We start from the raw sequence: 17,587 nt of genomic DNA, 5'->3' as shown, positions 1-17,587 counted from the left end.
TATCAAAAGTCTCTTTTTTTTTTTTTTTGGCTAGTAAAATATAAAGAACTGAGAGGTGGCTGAAGACTTTTGCACAATACGAATGTTTTTGTGCCTAACCTTTGTTTTATCAGAAAAGTGATTCTTGCATGTTACATTGTTTGAAGCATATAAAGATGTTGTTGATAGGTTGACATGTTGATTTTTTTTCAGGGTTTTTATCTTTTTTTTTTAATCATTATTTTATTTTATCGTTTTTATTGTTAACTCAGTTTCCCCGGGTCTTTTCCTGTGTCTTATGAATAAATCTTCTCTTTTTTTGTACTGGTACTGTTTTTTTTTTTTTTTTTTGGATTTATCTGCAACACTTTAAAAGCCGGTCAGTGAAAATATTGTTAGACATAAACCTGTCCGTGGTGCAAGAATGGTTGGGGACCGCTGTATTAGAGCAGCAGATTTGATTACTGTCAGTCTAAAATATTTTTTCCCTTTTCTAGTACTTTTAAATTGAGCACTGATGTGGAGAATAAACTTGTGCAAGTTTACCAGTTTAACAGTTCTGAACTATCTGATATGAACACACATTTACAGGGAGTGCAGAATTATTAGGCAAGTTGTACTTTTGAGGGATAATTTTATCATTGAACAACAACCATGTTCTCAATGAACCCAAAAAAAACTCATTAATATCAAAGCTAAATGTTTTTGGAAGTAGTTTTTAGTTTTAGCTATTTTAGGGGGGTGTCTGTGTGTGCAGGTGACTATTACTGTGCATAATTATTAGGCAACTTAACAAAAAACAAATATATACCCATTTCAATTATTTATTTTTACCAGTGAAACCAATATAACATTTCCACATTCACAAATATACATTTCTGACATTCAAAAACAAAACAAAACAAAAACAAATCAGCGACCAATGTAGCCACCTTTCTTTGCAAGGACACTCAAAAGCCTGCCATCCATGGATTCTGTCAGTGTTTTGATCTGTTCACCATCAACATTGCGTGCAGCAGCAACCACAGCCTCCCAGACACTGTTCAGAGAGGTGTACTGTTTTCCCTCCTTGTAAATCTCACATTTGATGATGGACCACAGGTTCTCAATGGGTTTCAGATCAGGTGAACAAGGAGGCCATGTCATTAGTTTTTCTTCTTTTATACCCTTTCTTGCCAGCCACGCTGTGGAGTACTTGGACGCGTGTGATGGAGCATTGTCCTGCATGAAAATCATGTTTTTCTTGAAGGATGCAGACTTCTTCCTGTACCACTGCTTGAAGAAGGTGTCTTCCAGAAACTGGCAGTAGGACTGGGAGTTGAGCTTGACTCCATCCTCAACCCGAAAAGGCCCCACAAGCTCATCTTTGATGATACCAGCCCAAACCAGTACTCCACCTCCACCTTGCTGGCGTCGGACTGGAGCTCTCTGCCCTTTACCAATCCAGCCACGGGCCCATCTGGCCCATCAAGACTCACTCTCATTTCATCAGTCCATAAAACCTTAGAAAAACCAGTCTTTGAGATATTTCTTGGCCCAGTCTTGACGTTTCAGCTTGTGTGTCTTGTTCAGTGGTGGTCGTCTTTCAGCCTTTCTTACCTTGGCCATGTCTCTGAGTATTGCACACCTTGTGCTTTTGGGCACTCCAGTGATGTTGCAGCTCTGAAATATGGCCAAACTGGTGGCAAGCGGCATCTTGGCAGCTGCACGCTTGACTCTTCTCAGTTCATGGGCAGCTATTTTGCACCTTGGTTTTTCCACACGTTTCTTGCGACCCTGTTGACTATTTTGAATGAAACGCTTGATTGTTCGATGATCACGCTTCAGAAGCTTTGCAATTTTGAGACTGCTGCATCCCTCTGCAAGATATCTCACTATTTTTGACTTTTCTGAGCCTGTCAAGTCCTTCTTTTGACCCATTTTGCCAAAGGAAAGGACGTTGCCTAATAATTATGCACACCTGATATAGGGTGTTGATGTCATTAGACCACACCCCTTCTCATTACAGAGATGCACATCACCTAATATGCTTAATTGGTAGTAGGCTTTCGAGCCTATACAGCTTGGAGTGAGACAACATGCATGGAGAGGATGATGTGGAAAAAATACTCATTTGCCTAATAATTCTGCACTCCCTGTAGTAATAGTAGAGGTTCCAGAACAGGCTGTAAAGAGAATGAAATGGAAGAACCTAACATTGACTTTATATTATTTTTTTTACAATACAATAGAACCAAAATCTGCACAATAGTTTGACTCCTGGAAACAGGCTTTGATTTGAGAGAAAAAAAAAAGTTTTCAAAATAATTACTGTTGAGAGTGTAAAATATATTATGAGTCACTCATGAAGTTGTGACTAATTTCATTATATTCATGGCAGCAGATAAAGGAGACTGGATCGTTTCACAGAAATTAACCTTACTCGCTTTATGCTTTGCAAACCACTGGTTGCAAATGGAGATTATGACAAACTTCTGAGAGTGTTTTTCCTTTGTCCAAGATTCGACTCCTTTTTAATAAGCGTGTACTTAAACCCAGCTCTCTTGTCTAATATTTCTCCACAAAGACAACGTTTTTCAGGGGCTACCTGCAGTCTTTTATATTGAGTAGACTGGATGACAACAAAAGTTTTCTCCCACAGAACTGCCTGTGATGCCTGGTTTTGACTCCTTGTAGTCCAGACTCTTCTTCTTCTTTTGTATTAACTCTAAGATTAATCACCAGAGCACAAAAGCACACATAAACAGACACACAACTAAATTGAAAGTATGAGGTAACAAATCTGGTATTCATGAGTTGTGCCTGGATGCTGTGTTAACACTGCTACAAACGAAAAAGAAGAAAATATGATCTTAATTTCTGGTCCTACAGCCCTCCTGGCTCTCTAAGGAGGCACTGAAAAAACCTTATCTCCCTTCTCCCCCATTTATAAATGGCAGCTTCTTCAGCCTAAGGTAGATGCTTTATGCAGCTCAAGCTCTCTGGCCTCTGCTTCATCTCTATTACTAGTGCAGTTTTAAGAAATCCTTTAACAATTTAGCCTTAAGTGATGCAAAGATAGACACTGTGCACTGCACTTCTTCACATGTGATTGTGATGACACTTGCTATTGGTCTGAGTAGCTTAATCAACTTTTCAGCTGCAGTGATGCCAGTTTTGCTCGAGTCTTTGATTTGATTTATGTCGTTTCTCATTTTTATTTTCCAGAGGTGAAGCACAAACTAGGGTTGGGCTATCTTCTCCATAGTGACATCATCCTGTTATTCCTTTAGTCTTTTCAAACCACTGGTTGTAAAGAGAGATGATGGCAAACTATGCTACTTTTTTCTTTCTTTCTCTTTTAACCATTGTCTGATTTTCTACTGTCTTATTAAAAAGTATACACACTAAAAGTATACACCAGTTATGGAGGGTTTTTTTTTTTTGTTTTTTTTTTAAGTTTTAAAGTCTTTGATTTTGAGTTGTAGAAGATGACAACAAAAGAAAAAGAAAAATCACTGCTCCTGAACTGCTTCAAATTCCTTGTTTTGACTCTTATATTGTCCAGATTGTTCTTCTGTGACTTTTTTTTTTCCTTGCCTGTCCCGTTTGGATCTTTAGCCATCGGAATCGTTGTCTGAAGGCCAAGAAAGATGCCAAGCGGCTTTACTTTACCAATTGGATCATCATGGGCTTGCCATATTGGTCCATTTGATTGACCTTTATTATAATTATGTATTTTTTTTAATTTAATTTTCGGTTGTTACAGACGGGAAAGACATGACTGGGGGATGGGACAGGGAGAAAGAATGAAAGAAAGAGAGGGAGAGAAAGAAAACTAGAGGAGGGAAGAGATGGTGATAAAGGGGGGAAGAGAAAAAAAAAGAAAAACAAACAAAACACCTGGATCAGCTGTATGGAGATAAGAAAACAGAAGAGAAAACAAACAAGAAAGAGCAACATAACAAATACAACACCATCACAATAAACTAGCTAACAGTAGATACTAAATATTACATGTTATTGTGCAGTACGCAAGATTAACAGCGCACAATGTGCTTTGAGGTAGCAGCCAAGAAAGGTGTAGTTTGTGTCTGTGAACACCTGTGTGCATACCTGTGTGGATCAGCACGCTTGTATTCAAAAGGTTTCTCCATGTAACGATCTGCTAGGGAGTCTGGGAAGTCATAGCCCCGTCATGAAGCAGGTATGGAGGAGATCCAGGCCCCAGACATCCAGAGGCCCCAGAATACAAGGACCCAGGGTGGACCACCAGGGGGGCAACCGTGCCACCCTCCTGGGAAGAGCTGAGGAGAGCCCTAAACGAGAGGTCACCCAGCAGCCACGGAGCAGAGGCCAGTGGGGGTCGCAGTGACGTGCCCGTGGGCTCTGCCGGCAGCCAGCTGTGCCAGAGAGGACTGGGCCACAGGCCCAGAGGCCTGAGGGCACCCCACCCCCGGAAGGGGCCAAGCCGGGCCACAGGCGCCAGGCCCCGCCAACCGGCCACCAGTAGTGAGCCGGTACGCGCACCCATCCCCAGACACCAAGAACCACCAACACATCAACGTCTGAGGGCATCAGCCACTGGCAGGGAGTGTGGTGAGAGGAAATAGGTCTCCATACCTCGGAGAGCCTGAGATGTTCCCAGAGAGGTGGAGTCTAAGACTCAAGCTGACATATAGACACAGACGAACAGGCGCACGCAGACGCAAACGTGCATTCCCACCCCCATATACACAAAATAAATGGAGACAGTGGAGACAGACACAAATAGTCACTGTACACACATTCACACTCCCCAAACATACTCTATATCCCAGGTCCAGGTACCCCCGCCCCCAGAGGGGCCCCTGGAGATGTAACCCTTCTCTCTGGGGTGGAGGAAAGCAGACCGCCTCCTTATCTGCAGTAGCAGGGAAGCCCCGCATCCCAGACCCCAATCTGACGGCCAGCACCTCCTCCCAGCTCCCCAGCCCTGACGCTTAACAGAACGGGGGTGAGTGAAGACCCCAAACCTCCCTCTGCCCGCTCATATGTAGTGTTGCTGCGTGTTGTTCTAAAGTGCATTTAAAACACAGGAGGGCATGGTGCTTCTTGCCAGAGAGCAGCAAAGCTCCTCCCAAAAACCCTCAGTGTCTATATGCATTTAAAATTGAGGGTAGGGCACCGGCACCAGAGGTGGGTTTGAATACACAAACTATCCTCTGTCTTCCATCTTCTGTGACTTTTCGAACAATAATCTCCAAAACACTAATATTTTAACACTGAAATACTTGGCCACCAAAAAGGAGGACTTAGCCCAACAAAACTGGTGAACATAAGCATCAAATAACCAGTTATTAAGTCATAATTGTATTTTAATGAATTATTTATGTATTAATTTAGTAGTTAATTAGATTACAACCTAATGGATCTGGGGTTTCCACTGGCACAGTCCTGGTACTAACTGTACATTATTGCTCCTAATCTAAAATAAAATGTTCCAGCTGGTGTTCATGTCTTGTTTTTTTTATGCACTCTGGAATCTCTGAATGACCTTGGTTTCTCTTTCAAAACATCAACTGTGACCGTGCTGCGCTGCAACAATAACACGACCCACCTTCCCAAAAGATATCCTAGGCCAACATATTTCAGTCCTTGCTTTGTGGCCAGGCTTATGGCAATTTGAAATATTTATTATGTAGCTTCTGGTCCAACTACAGACATATTGCTGAATTCCTCACATCCTTTTTTTGTATTCATGCATCATTTGAATCAAACAAAGCCAACATGTCATCTATTTATCCATAGTGAATGAAAGTGATTCCTTTTGCTTTCAGTAACTTATATTTAATTTTACTTTTCACTTGATACTCGCTGTAAAGACGACAAATTTGGGTATGCAGGAGTTCATGAAAGCCATTGTTTCTGGCAACACTATACAGTCACATGTCTTTGAAATTTCATTATGTAATAGCAGCGGTCATATTCTCTATTTTATGACTGTTTTTGAGGAATTATATTATATGCAAACCTGGTACAGTAAACAGTGTTTTGCAGGTTATGGCTATCACAAATTTCTTATTTGTGTATTCAGTCGGGTTCAGTAATTTGTATGTTATCTCATAATGGCATTGTTCCACTGTGCTTTGTATGTTGATCTGCATTGCTGCCTGTTACTGACTAGCACCATTTGAATGTTGATGAAAAACAAGTTGTTCATGGAGATGATTGCCAAAACAGGCTGGAGGGTGGGACATTTTAAGGGACAGCTTTTATAAATTAATACAGATTTTTTTGTCTAGATCATTGACTATTTCATTGATTCAATGAGCTACAATGATGGATTGTTATACAACTGGTATGTATCCATGGTACCTTTTTTAACCATTACACAGTATTTGTTTTTAACTATGATCCAGAAAAAAATATTTAAGTTTGACTTAAAAAAAACCCTGAAATAATTTCATTGATCTGGAAAATGTTGATAATGTTGACTAATACTACTTTGTATATTTATAAATATATTTTTTCCAACTTTCTTTTCTTTCCTAGAATATCACATAACTTTTTTCTCCTTTTCAGCTTACCTAAGTTTCTCATAGATACACAGAAACAGTAAAGGAAATGATGAAATGCACAAAAGGGGGAGGGGAAAAGGGGGAATATTTATTACCATGAAATCACAGGACTTTTTTTTTTTAAACTAGTTACAATTTCATTAAAATTTCCTAAATCATTCAAGTTGCAAATTTACCCAACTCACAAAAGCTGATTATGCAGTCAGCTCCCAGCGTATTTCTAGGCAAATTGCTAAGTAGGTGTGTTTCAGCTGGAGCATTTTTCTAAACTCCGAAGAAAAACGAAAACTTTGTAAGAGTCATTTGGACTCTACAAGGTTTCATTTTTACCACAGTTTCAGAAGACTACAACCGGCCTTTGTTTTTTTTTTGTTTTTTTGTTTTGTTTTGTTTTGCCTGTCCCATTTGGCTCTTTTGCCATCAGAATTATTGTCTAAAGGCGAAGAAAGATGCCCAACGGATTTACTTTACCAAATGGACCATCCCAGCCTTGCCGTATTGTTCCATTTGATTGACCTTTTATTGTTTATTTTATTTTTACTTGTTAAATACGGGACAGACTTGCCTGGGGAAAAGAAAGGGGAGAAAGAAAGAGGGAAAGAAAAACAGCAGGGAAGAGGCATGGGGATAAAGGGCAAAAAACAAAAAAACAACAAAATAAGCAGACAAAAAATACATATATCAATCACCTGGATCACCTGTTGAGAAAGAAAAAAGAGAAAACAAGCAGAAGAAAGAAAAAAAAGACCAACATAATAAACAACATCACGATGATCTATGGGAATGTAACAGTAAATACTAAATATTAAACATTATTGTGCAGCATGTAAGATCGACAGCACACAGTGTGATTTGAGGTAGGAGCCAAAAGGAGTGTAGTTTGTGTGTGTGAGCACCCGTGTGTACACCCGTGAGCATGAGCGCTTGTATTTAAAAGGTTCCTTCATGTTCACCATTCACACACTTGCATTCACCAGTGTGTGAATGCGAGAGTGAATGAATAGTGGCATTGTAAAGCACTTTGGGTGCCTTGAAAAGCGCTATATAAATCCAATCCATTATTATTATTATTATGTAATGATCTGCTAGAGGGTGTGGGGAGCCGCAGCCCCGTCCTTCAGGGCATGAAGCAGGTATGGAGGAGATCAAGACTCCAGACATCCAGAGGCCCTCAGAACACAAGAGACCAAGGAAGACCAACAGAGGGGCAGCCACGCCACCATCCCAGAAAGAGCTGAGGAGAGCCCCATATGAGGGGTCACTCAGTATCCGCGGAGCAGAGGCCAGGGGGGGTTGCAGCGACGTGCCCGTGAGCTCCGCCGGCAGCCAGCTATGCCAGAGTGACCGAGCCCCAGGCCAGGAGGCCGAGGGCACCCCACCCCCGAAGTGGCCCGAGCGAGCCCCAGGCTCCAGGCCCCGACAAGCAGCCACCAAGGAGTGAGCCGGTGGGTACCGGGACGCCCATCCCCAGACACAAAGAACCACCAACGCGCCGATGCCTGCGGGCGTCTGCCACTGGCAGGGGAAGTGGTACAACCGGCCTTTGAGGTAAATGATATTGTCACCTTGACAGCCATAAGTAGTGATGCAGATGTAATGTTTGACAGGTTTCTCTCTCTTAATTTGGCATGTTAGCTTGTGAACATTTGGTGCTGCTAGATAACATGACAGTGATAGAGTGAGAGATTTATTTTGAGGGGAGTACATTTTGGGAGAGAAATAAATGCGTCAGGCAAATTTCATGCCGTCCCACTTGATAGTTTTTTTTTTTTTTTTAAATTAATCAAAACTACCAAATGTCAACCTGACACTAAAAGAGATGCAAAAGTAATATTATTTTTTTAATTTTTGGGTATGGCCCTTTCGCATCCCCACAACTGCTCTAACCTATCGGGTTATGGAGAATGAACCTCATTCTGGCAGCTGGATGTTGGCAGTGAACCCTTTGAGTGGGTTGCAACGTGGGGGCTCAGTTGTGTTCTGGCTCGTTCTGGTGCATCCCACGGCTGTTTGATTGGATTGGGATTTGGGGAGTTTGGAGGCAAGGTCAACAATTTAGGTTCTTTGTTATGTTCCTCAAGCAATTTCTGGACAGTTTTCACAGGCTGGCAGGCTGCGGAAGGCCGCTGATCTTTGGAGTGCCATTACATGGAATTATGTATTTGGTCAGGTGGGTGGTACATGTCAAGTAACATCCACATGAATGCCAGTACACAAGATTTCCCAGTAGAGCGTTGCATTGTGTTGAAATGATGAATGTTATTTAATTCGGCTGTCATTGGCTTTAATTATACAGCTTGGATGGGTGCATCTGGAGTCATGGTCCTAAACTTTATGCCAAATTATTGGAATAAATTTCAAAGTGGATTTAAATTCTCGGACTCCTGTATTCTATGTCAAATTTTAAAACACTTTACTTATGATCCTGATTGCTGTCTATATAGACATATTAAATGCTGATTTTTCTGTTTTGTTTTGGTTTTTGGTGTTTGGTTTACAAAAACTAAACAAAATACTATCTATATATGGGCTTAACAAATGTATTAGAACACCTGTCATGAAAACAAGAAAACAAATACATTAGAATTCTATCAACAACTAATTACATTTTTTTTTATATTATATATATTCTATTCCGATAAATTATATTATAAAGGAATTATAAGGCAGCACGGTGGTTAGGCACTGTGAGCACTGTTGCCGCACAGCAAGAAGGTCCTGAGTTCAATTCCACCATCAGGCTGGGGTCTTTCTGTGTGGAGTTTGCATGTTCTCCCCATGTTTGCGTGGGTTGTCCCAGGGTCCTCCGGCTTCCTCCCACCGTCCAAAGGCATGCAGTTAGTGGGGATAGGTTAATTTAAAAAATCTAAATTGCCCATAGGTGTGAATGCTGGAGTGAATGTGAGTGCGAATGATTGTCTGTCTCTTTGTGTTAGCTATGCGACAGACTAGCGACCTGTCCAGGAGGTACCTCTCGCCCTATGGCAGCTGGGATAGGCTCCAGCGCCCCCTGCGACCCTGATAAGGATAAGTGGAAATGGATGGTAATTAATGATATATAACCAAATGTGAGGAAGCACACTGAAATAATTCAGGCATAATCTTAAAAATTTAAATAGATAAATTGCACTTTATAGTATTTTTCATTTACATAGTACTAAATTATAGATTTGAACTCGAAGCAGTCCTCTGGGTCTTTGCACTTGCCAATATTAAGTTGTCCGTATTCTGTGTGACTGCAATGCAACTTTATGCGGACTGTCTACCAAATTCTGTGTGACATGATTCCTTCTGATGAGTTATGAGTGGGCTCAAGCAGTGGAATCAGCCTCAAGCCTCACTTCAGTAAATAAGAAAAGTCTGCTGTAGAACTGTACAGTGGGTAGCTGCTAATATTTTGTTCCTCTAAGATATCATCATTTAAAGTATTCAAGCCTAATTTTAAAGAACAGTACATGATTGCAAAATGTTGCCTCAAATTTAAAAAACTTGGTGTAACCCATGTGTTGATTTTACTTCAAAAAAGAAATGAATTGCTATTCACAAGGGCATAAATGGCATTCATAGCCAAATACAAATACAAATTTACAATGGCATCCACGCCTCCAACAAGCCATTAATACATGCAGTTTGAATTATAAGAATCAGGCCATTATTCTCCTGTCACATTTCAGTCTTGCCTTAAAATAGTCAGGTTGTTCAAGGAAAAAGCTTCCTTTTGAAGATATGATATTTGGTTTCTATCCACAACACATTCTCTTACTATTCAATTTTTGCATTTCTTCTCAGCTCCCTTAATGCTTTTGTTGATTTCTGACTTTCTTCCCTCGTCTTTCACACCTATATTATTATTTTTTGACATAAAATCCCACTGAAGGGAGTTTGTACCGGCAAAATTAAATGAGATTTGATTTTTAACTTTAATTGATTTACCCTAGCTGAGACGGTCACAGTGAATGGTTGTGCTGAATAACTTGCGTATTGAACACAAATTCTCTCTGGCTGTGAAATCAATGGCAGAGGAGTTATTGGAGTAAGTGTTTGCATTAGCACTAAATGGATGATGTTTTTCTTTTCTTTGTGTTATTCAGTTACACTTCTTTTCTTACCCAGCTGTGCTTCCCTCTGCTCCGTCGTATAGCTCATTTTACCTATTATATTTTTCCAGTCAGACAAAATGTGAACACGCCTAATGTTTTGCTGCTTCCATATCTATGGCTGGGGCTAGATTATGCTATATCAATGAAAGTGGTATTTTCACCTACATAGCTTTTAAATCCCCATCCACATCCAGTGGTTAGATAACCTCTTTTAAAATGAATCGCTCTATATCTCTGTCATCTTGACTTTTAACAAGTTCAATTCTTTGACAAGTGCAACTTTCGTCCTTTCTTTATCTCATCTTTCTCCTGCAGGGCTTAAAGCTGGCAAAATCTATGTGCCTGAAATGTGTTCAGGAGTTAGGCTGAATGGTGAAGGAAAGGGTTCAGAAATGATGAGCAGTTTCAGTAAAAGCCAACAGTTTATAGTTTATAATCACAATAAATTTTTTTTTAAAAATGTGTAAAATGAGAACAAATTTATTGTTTCTCTTTATTATTGTAGGGTCTCTGCCTTACAATTTAAAGTGCTTTGAGGCAACTGTTGTTATGCTATATGAATAAAGTTGAATTCAGTTTCATTGAACTATTTTTTTCTTTGGTCTCTAAACAGCTAATTAGATTTTCTGAGAGACAAATGCAAAAGATCAATTCAATAATATGAAAAAATAACAAATATCCCTTTCATTGTTGAGCTTTTCCTAAGTATTTAAATCACTTGCATTATTAGAAAATTGACAGCCAGAGATAATAATTAAGCAAGCAATTAAGTAAATAAGTCTAGTTTAATAATTAATGCATTTCTCTTACATAACATGTATAACATTAAAACCACAACAGAAAGAAAAAGAAGAATAAGGAGAACAAGACAAATCCTTTGAGAACATCCACAGAAGACTTTTAGAGCTCCAGGGTCAGAACAATGTGTTAGAGCTGTTCTGGCTGTTCAGACGACATCAAGAGGTGGCTTCAGTGTTGTAACTGGTCAAGTGCAGTACTGCGCAAAAGCCTCACTTCCAAAGAACCACTCTTTGTAATTTTTTAAAGTAATCTTGGGTAATATTTCTCCAGACTTTCTAAATCTCTTTCAAAATTTTTCTTTGAACAGTAGCTGCTTCCTGAATGATCACTTAGACACTACAACCACCAAACGCTGATATAGGAAGCAAAGAAGTCAAAACTTGAAGCACAGACTTTAGTATTTAGTTTTTCAGTTTTTCCACAAAGTCTCAAGTTTTCAAACGGTTGCAACAGCTCGCCATGTATATATCTGAGCTTGCAATATCACTCAAATCTTGACAAAGACTGACATGAACAGATAATCGTGCCTTCAGTCCAGCTGCGGCGGCTGTGGTGCCACGCTAAAAAATTGAAAACTTCACCAAAACGGCGGCAGGCACTCGATGAGCATAGAGAAACAGTCTAACTTAAGGGATGGACCAGTCTTGTGTCTACACCTAACAAAGAGCTTAGCAAAGAACCAATTTTAGACACCGTGTTCCCAGCAGCCTGTTGCAAAAACATATAATTTGTTCCCGTTTTCTACCTAAATGTATGAAAAATGTCAAAGATAACACATTTTGGCAGGCATGAAAAATATTTTTTACATTACCAAGGTGATATTAGCTTAAAACTTAGCAAAGTGTACGCTGTATGGTGTGCAGTGTGTACTTAAAGCATTTTAGGAAACTGGGGTGGAGGACATAAAGAACAGGGCAGGCCTAAGAAACTAACTATAGCAGATTAACAGAAAACAGGATAAAAACTCCAGCAACAACTTGACACGTGACCTGAGAGATGCATTTGGCCCTTCAGTTTATCCATCAGAAATGGTCTCCATGGAAGGGTGGCTGTCAAGGAGAAAAGGCTGAAAAAGCAGTGGCAACAGTTCCTAAGGAGTGATTTATCCAAATATGATATTATTGTTAGTATATATGGAGGAGGTTAGGAGAGCGGTACAACAATGAGTATCTACAGCCATTTGTAAAACACAGTGCAGACTCTGACAGGCTGCATTTCATACAGTGGTGTTGACAATCTTGTCAGAAGTGATTGAATTATAAACAAAGGAAAGTACTGTCGTAGTTTGATCCATCATCCAGTACCATCTGGAAAGTGTCTGATTGGCAACAACTTCATTTCTTCAATATAGCACAGATCCCAAACATACTGTCAATGAAATAAAAGCACACCTGTGAAAAACACACAGTGGAACACTATCAGTCATGAACTTCCTCCCCCGGAGCCCAGACCTCAACATTATTGAAGCAGTGTGGGATCATCATGACAGAGAACAGAACAAAAGTCAGCCGACATCCATAGAAGAGCTTTGAATGTCCTTCTAGAAGCCTGGAGAACTATTCCTGAAAATACAAGAAAGCCTACCTAGTTTGGGCTGTATTGGAGAGTAAAGGTGGGAATACTAAATACTGGCATGATTGCAAACTTTTTCCCCAGTGAAATATTTAAAAAACGTGTGACTCAAGCCTTTTGCATATTACTGTACATAGACATACAGCCATATTTTTGCAACACCAGTTAAGAAACCTGCATAAAGAATGTTTTCCATGTACATAAATATCCATTGCCGAACAAAAACATCCCCAACACTGCACCAGAATTCCATCACAGAGCTAGAGAACTCTTCCATCTTAATCTCTTTCCACCTCGCGTCTGTGTCTTCCCTCACACCGTGACGCTTTTTGTTTCTTATAATAATTCAAGTTCTGCTTCCATGCTTGCTATTCATAAAGTGCCAGTGATCCAGGAAAAATGCTTCAGAGACAGTTGTTCTGGATGTTGAACAGCAGCACCATGTCTGCTCTGCTAGTATGGGCTGTGTTCTCTTCTATGCAGCTGAATGATCCAGATCAGCACTGGACCCAGATAATTTAGTCTAATGCAAATTTAGAAGCAACTGTTGAACCGTAGTCAGTCTTCGACTTACATCCGACTTTGTAACTTATCTGAGCAATTGTCCTCCTCTCACCCTCTACCCTCCCATCCCAAGAGTCACCACGGTGACATCTTTAATGAAAGCAGTACAAGTCAAAAGAATGGATTTTACTTTTTTCCCCACTTCCAAGTTACTTTTAACTTATCTCTGTCACTGTGTTCTTTTCTTGTTCTGCTCTGTAAGATATGCCTGGGCGACCGTAGTCATTAACTACTCCCTAATTAACAATGGAGCCATTCTGCTGTAGAGCTTCCCTACCTGGCAGTGGTCAGTTGTTCCCTCAAGAACTGGTGAGACCAGAGTGAAAAGGACATTAAAAGTAGGAATTATGTAGGACAGAATGAAGTACATCAGAAAAAACAAACAAACAAAAAACCCACTGACGGATGTGCAAATTAAAATGCTATCAATTGGGTATTTGTCAGAGGTTGAGGTGGACAAAATCCTGAATTTATAAGTTGTGCAACACCAAATAATAATTCAGCAGTAATGATCATTTTGTAAATGTCACTAAGGCTAAATTAATATCCACAATGTATTCATTTTTGCTCCCTGTGAGCTTTATTCGTTCATATTTCATACAACGCGGATGCTTATCTGTCAACCAAATGTTACAATTTTAAGATATTAATCTGACTGCCAATTTCTTCTCCTCGCAAAATTAGATTACTTCAACGGATTGCAGATAGTGGGGAAATATTCAGTTTGGTCTTTCCTGATAGGATGCTCTGATTTCATATTTGAGATGAGATTTTGTAATGGCTCTCTCATTACGGTTTGTTATGAACCCCCCCCCCCCCCCTCCCCAATTACAGCAATTTCCATTATCTAGTAATCAGTCTTTGATCATGATGTGTGGCGTCAACTTGTGCTTCATTTCCCCAACCTCATGTGGTGAACTCCAGAAAAGGTCCCTTTAGATGAGAGCTAAAATATATATTTTTTTATTTTACATTTCATAGAATAACCTTTTAATGCAAAAACAAGTGATGATAATTTATTTGTTATTAGCACATTTTTGACAATATTGTCCTAGCTGAGGTATTTTGGGGATGTCCTACTGGGAGAGTCAGGGAAATATGGGGTTCTCTGCTCAGACTGCTTACCCCGTGACCCAAACCTGGATAAAAGATATAGGATGGATGGATGGATTTATTTATTTTGTTGCTGTCTGTGGGTCAGAAGTTAGAGTGGGTCATTAACTGAAAGGGAAGTCTGGCAGTTTGATCTAAGGCTCCTTCCTTTAATATACTTGTTGCAGTGTTTCGGGGCAAGCTGTGGTACCCCCAAAAGCCCCTGATACACCATGGGACTCTGGGTGTGTATTAGGTAGGACTTAAAGGAAAAGTGTGAATGAGTGCAAGTGGCCTGTAACAAATGCACTTTAACTACTCAGACAGAGCAGAAAAGTGCTAAGTACCAGTCTATTGACGTATACAACTAGGCATTTAGTTATTTTCACTAAAGCTGATATTTATTAATTAGTGATGAACTAAAGTTATCATTGCATTAAAAAATACATGTTTCTATGAGTGATTTTAAGGCAGAGGAGGGCTCTAGGGCAGACCCAGTTTACGCTGCAGAAATGATATCTCTGAGCTGGAACCCCTTCGGTGTTCCAATGGAGGAACTAGAAGAAGTGGCTGGAGAGAGGGAGGTCTGGGAATCTCTGCTTAGGCTGCTCACACTGCAGCCTCGGATAAGCAGCTCTGTATGGATGGATGAAACATGAACAAAGGTTCAACAATCAGTGTAATATAACAAAAACACTGTTAGCTTGTCCACAACGCGCAATACCAAATTTGAAAATCCCTTAATCTGTAGCTCATTTGAGGAAATATGAGGAACTCCTGCTATTATATTTACAATAAGTATTCCAGTTAAGTAAAACAGATACAAGTCAATTAAGTCCTGGTTACACACTTTTATGTCAACTGTCTATTAAAACTGTCAACTGTCATCTTTGGCTCTCGTAGGAGGCGGACGCACTTTTTCTCCTCTCCCTTATCTTCTCTGCTAGTTCTAATGTCCCTGGAACACTCTCTCACAGTCTGTCTAAAACCTAAAAGAGAATTATGGATTTGATCAACCGGTCTCTGAATGCTATTGACACCCTTTAACGAGAAGTCTGGGCTCGGGAGAACCCGAGTGCCCTGGAGGTACTTTCCCTGCCGGATAGACGATGGACAGGTGGCAGAGGATAATGCGGCTACCCTTTCGGCGCCAGCTGTGGGCTCAAGGCTGGAGCTGAACAAAAACTCCCTGATAACGACTGTGTTGAGTCTGTTCCTTCCCATTCCCTACAAGGCCACCTGGGTTGGCTGGAAGACTGTTTACTTAGCCTGGCGGGGCGAAGGACACTGTCTCAGCTGAACTATGGATACGCACACACATACATATACTGATACTGATAAGCACTCACTGACGCATCACCCCCCCTATCCAACGCCACCTCCAACGCTTACCTTCCCCATGATGTGGACATCGGGTCAGCTGGAGGCGCAGTCGGAGATTGCAGCGGTCCCAGATCAGATGTACACACTGGAACTCTTTCCCATGTTGCTTGTCTGTGTTTATTGTGCTATGGTGTGTTGATATCTGTGCATTCCTGTATTATCCTTTTGTGTTGCACATTTCAATGTTTTTTTCCTCGCTACCTGGCCTGACCTGTCTCTCCAATGTGATGTTTGTATTGTATGTACGGTCGGCAAGGTCTGTCATCTCGGTTGTGGGCAAAAGACCTGCAACTGACAAATAAAGGCTATCTCATCATCTCATAAATATAACAAGTAACACATTTTTTTCTTGTGTATTTTGAAGTATGTTGTACTTCATCAGTAGATTGTATTTTACACAGTTTTTGTAATAACAGCGTATTAGTTGTGTAGTTATAATTGTCAGTAAAGGGTTAACACAGCAGATCAAAAGTAAATGAATGAATCAATGACATTTCAAAGATCACATTGTGTAAAATACATTTCTTTTCTTAATCAGTGAAAAATCCCCTTTTTAAAATGTCAGATTTTTGCATTTCTCAGTTGTTGAAGTGATTCTACACCAATTAATGTATTAACACTGTATCTTTTTCTTTCTTTTTTGGCATTTTTACTCTTCTCTCCTGTCAGGAGATAGCCAATCCTCCCCTGTTAGCGCTCATTATTTCTGAAACTGATGCTCTGCTGGATTTATGTGCTGAAGAAGACATGACTGGATGCTTGGAAACATTTTGTTAAAACCCATTTTCATGCTTCCTCTGCAGTCTGGCGAGTTGGTGAATAGTTGGTGCTTAGTTGGCTGCGCTGACTCACAGGGAGACAAAGACAAAAGTCCTGAGCTTTGTTGGGAGAACAAAGAAGACTGGAGTCTATTGGAAAACTTTGATGTAGTAGAGGTTTGTGTCAAATCTACAGAATCTTTTCTGGATTTGTTCCCAACAAGATATCCAGTTGTTTTGTCATTCTCTTACTCACTTTCCTCTCTATCTCTTTTGACCTTTGCAGCTCATATTGATTCAAAATAGGAGAAACAGATGTAAGTTTGAAATGGAAGCTCCTCTTTTGGTAGCAGCTCCCTTTTTGCTTCACTCCCTTGATGTCGTGTGTTCTGCTGAGTCATTTACTCTTGTGCCACAGTCGATGCAGCTTAGGAAACCACTGGCAGAGCTGAATTCCTTGCTGTGAAGCACAAGCAACAACTGATTTTCATTTCCTTTGAAAAACTAAAACCCAAATCTAATCTTGTCCCTCGCTATCAGATTAGCAATTAAAATCGCAAACAATAGTGAGCCTGCTTTCACTGTTCTCTGCGCCACCCTGCAGCAAACTGGCCTAGCCTTTTCAAAGATTTTTAAATGTCACAGTCAAAGAAGTTGAAAAAGACCATTACCAGTGACATTTTATTGTGAATGTGTATGAGTGTATGGGTGTGTGTGTGGTACAAACATGCATACATTAAGAGCAAATAGCATTTTCTCCCATGCAAATACAAGAACTTGGGCCGTTTCAGATCAGTGC

This window comes from Copadichromis virginalis, linkage group LG17 (genome assembly GCF_057382275.1).
Source record: "Copadichromis virginalis isolate Kocher_CV1m ecotype Utaka linkage group LG17, C_Virginalis_male_GT1.1, whole genome shotgun sequence".
In the NCBI taxonomy this organism is placed as follows: domain Eukaryota; kingdom Metazoa; phylum Chordata; class Actinopteri; order Cichliformes; family Cichlidae; genus Copadichromis; species Copadichromis virginalis.
The sequence above is the reverse complement of the archived record's forward strand: the minus strand, read 5'-3'. Positions refer to the sequence as shown.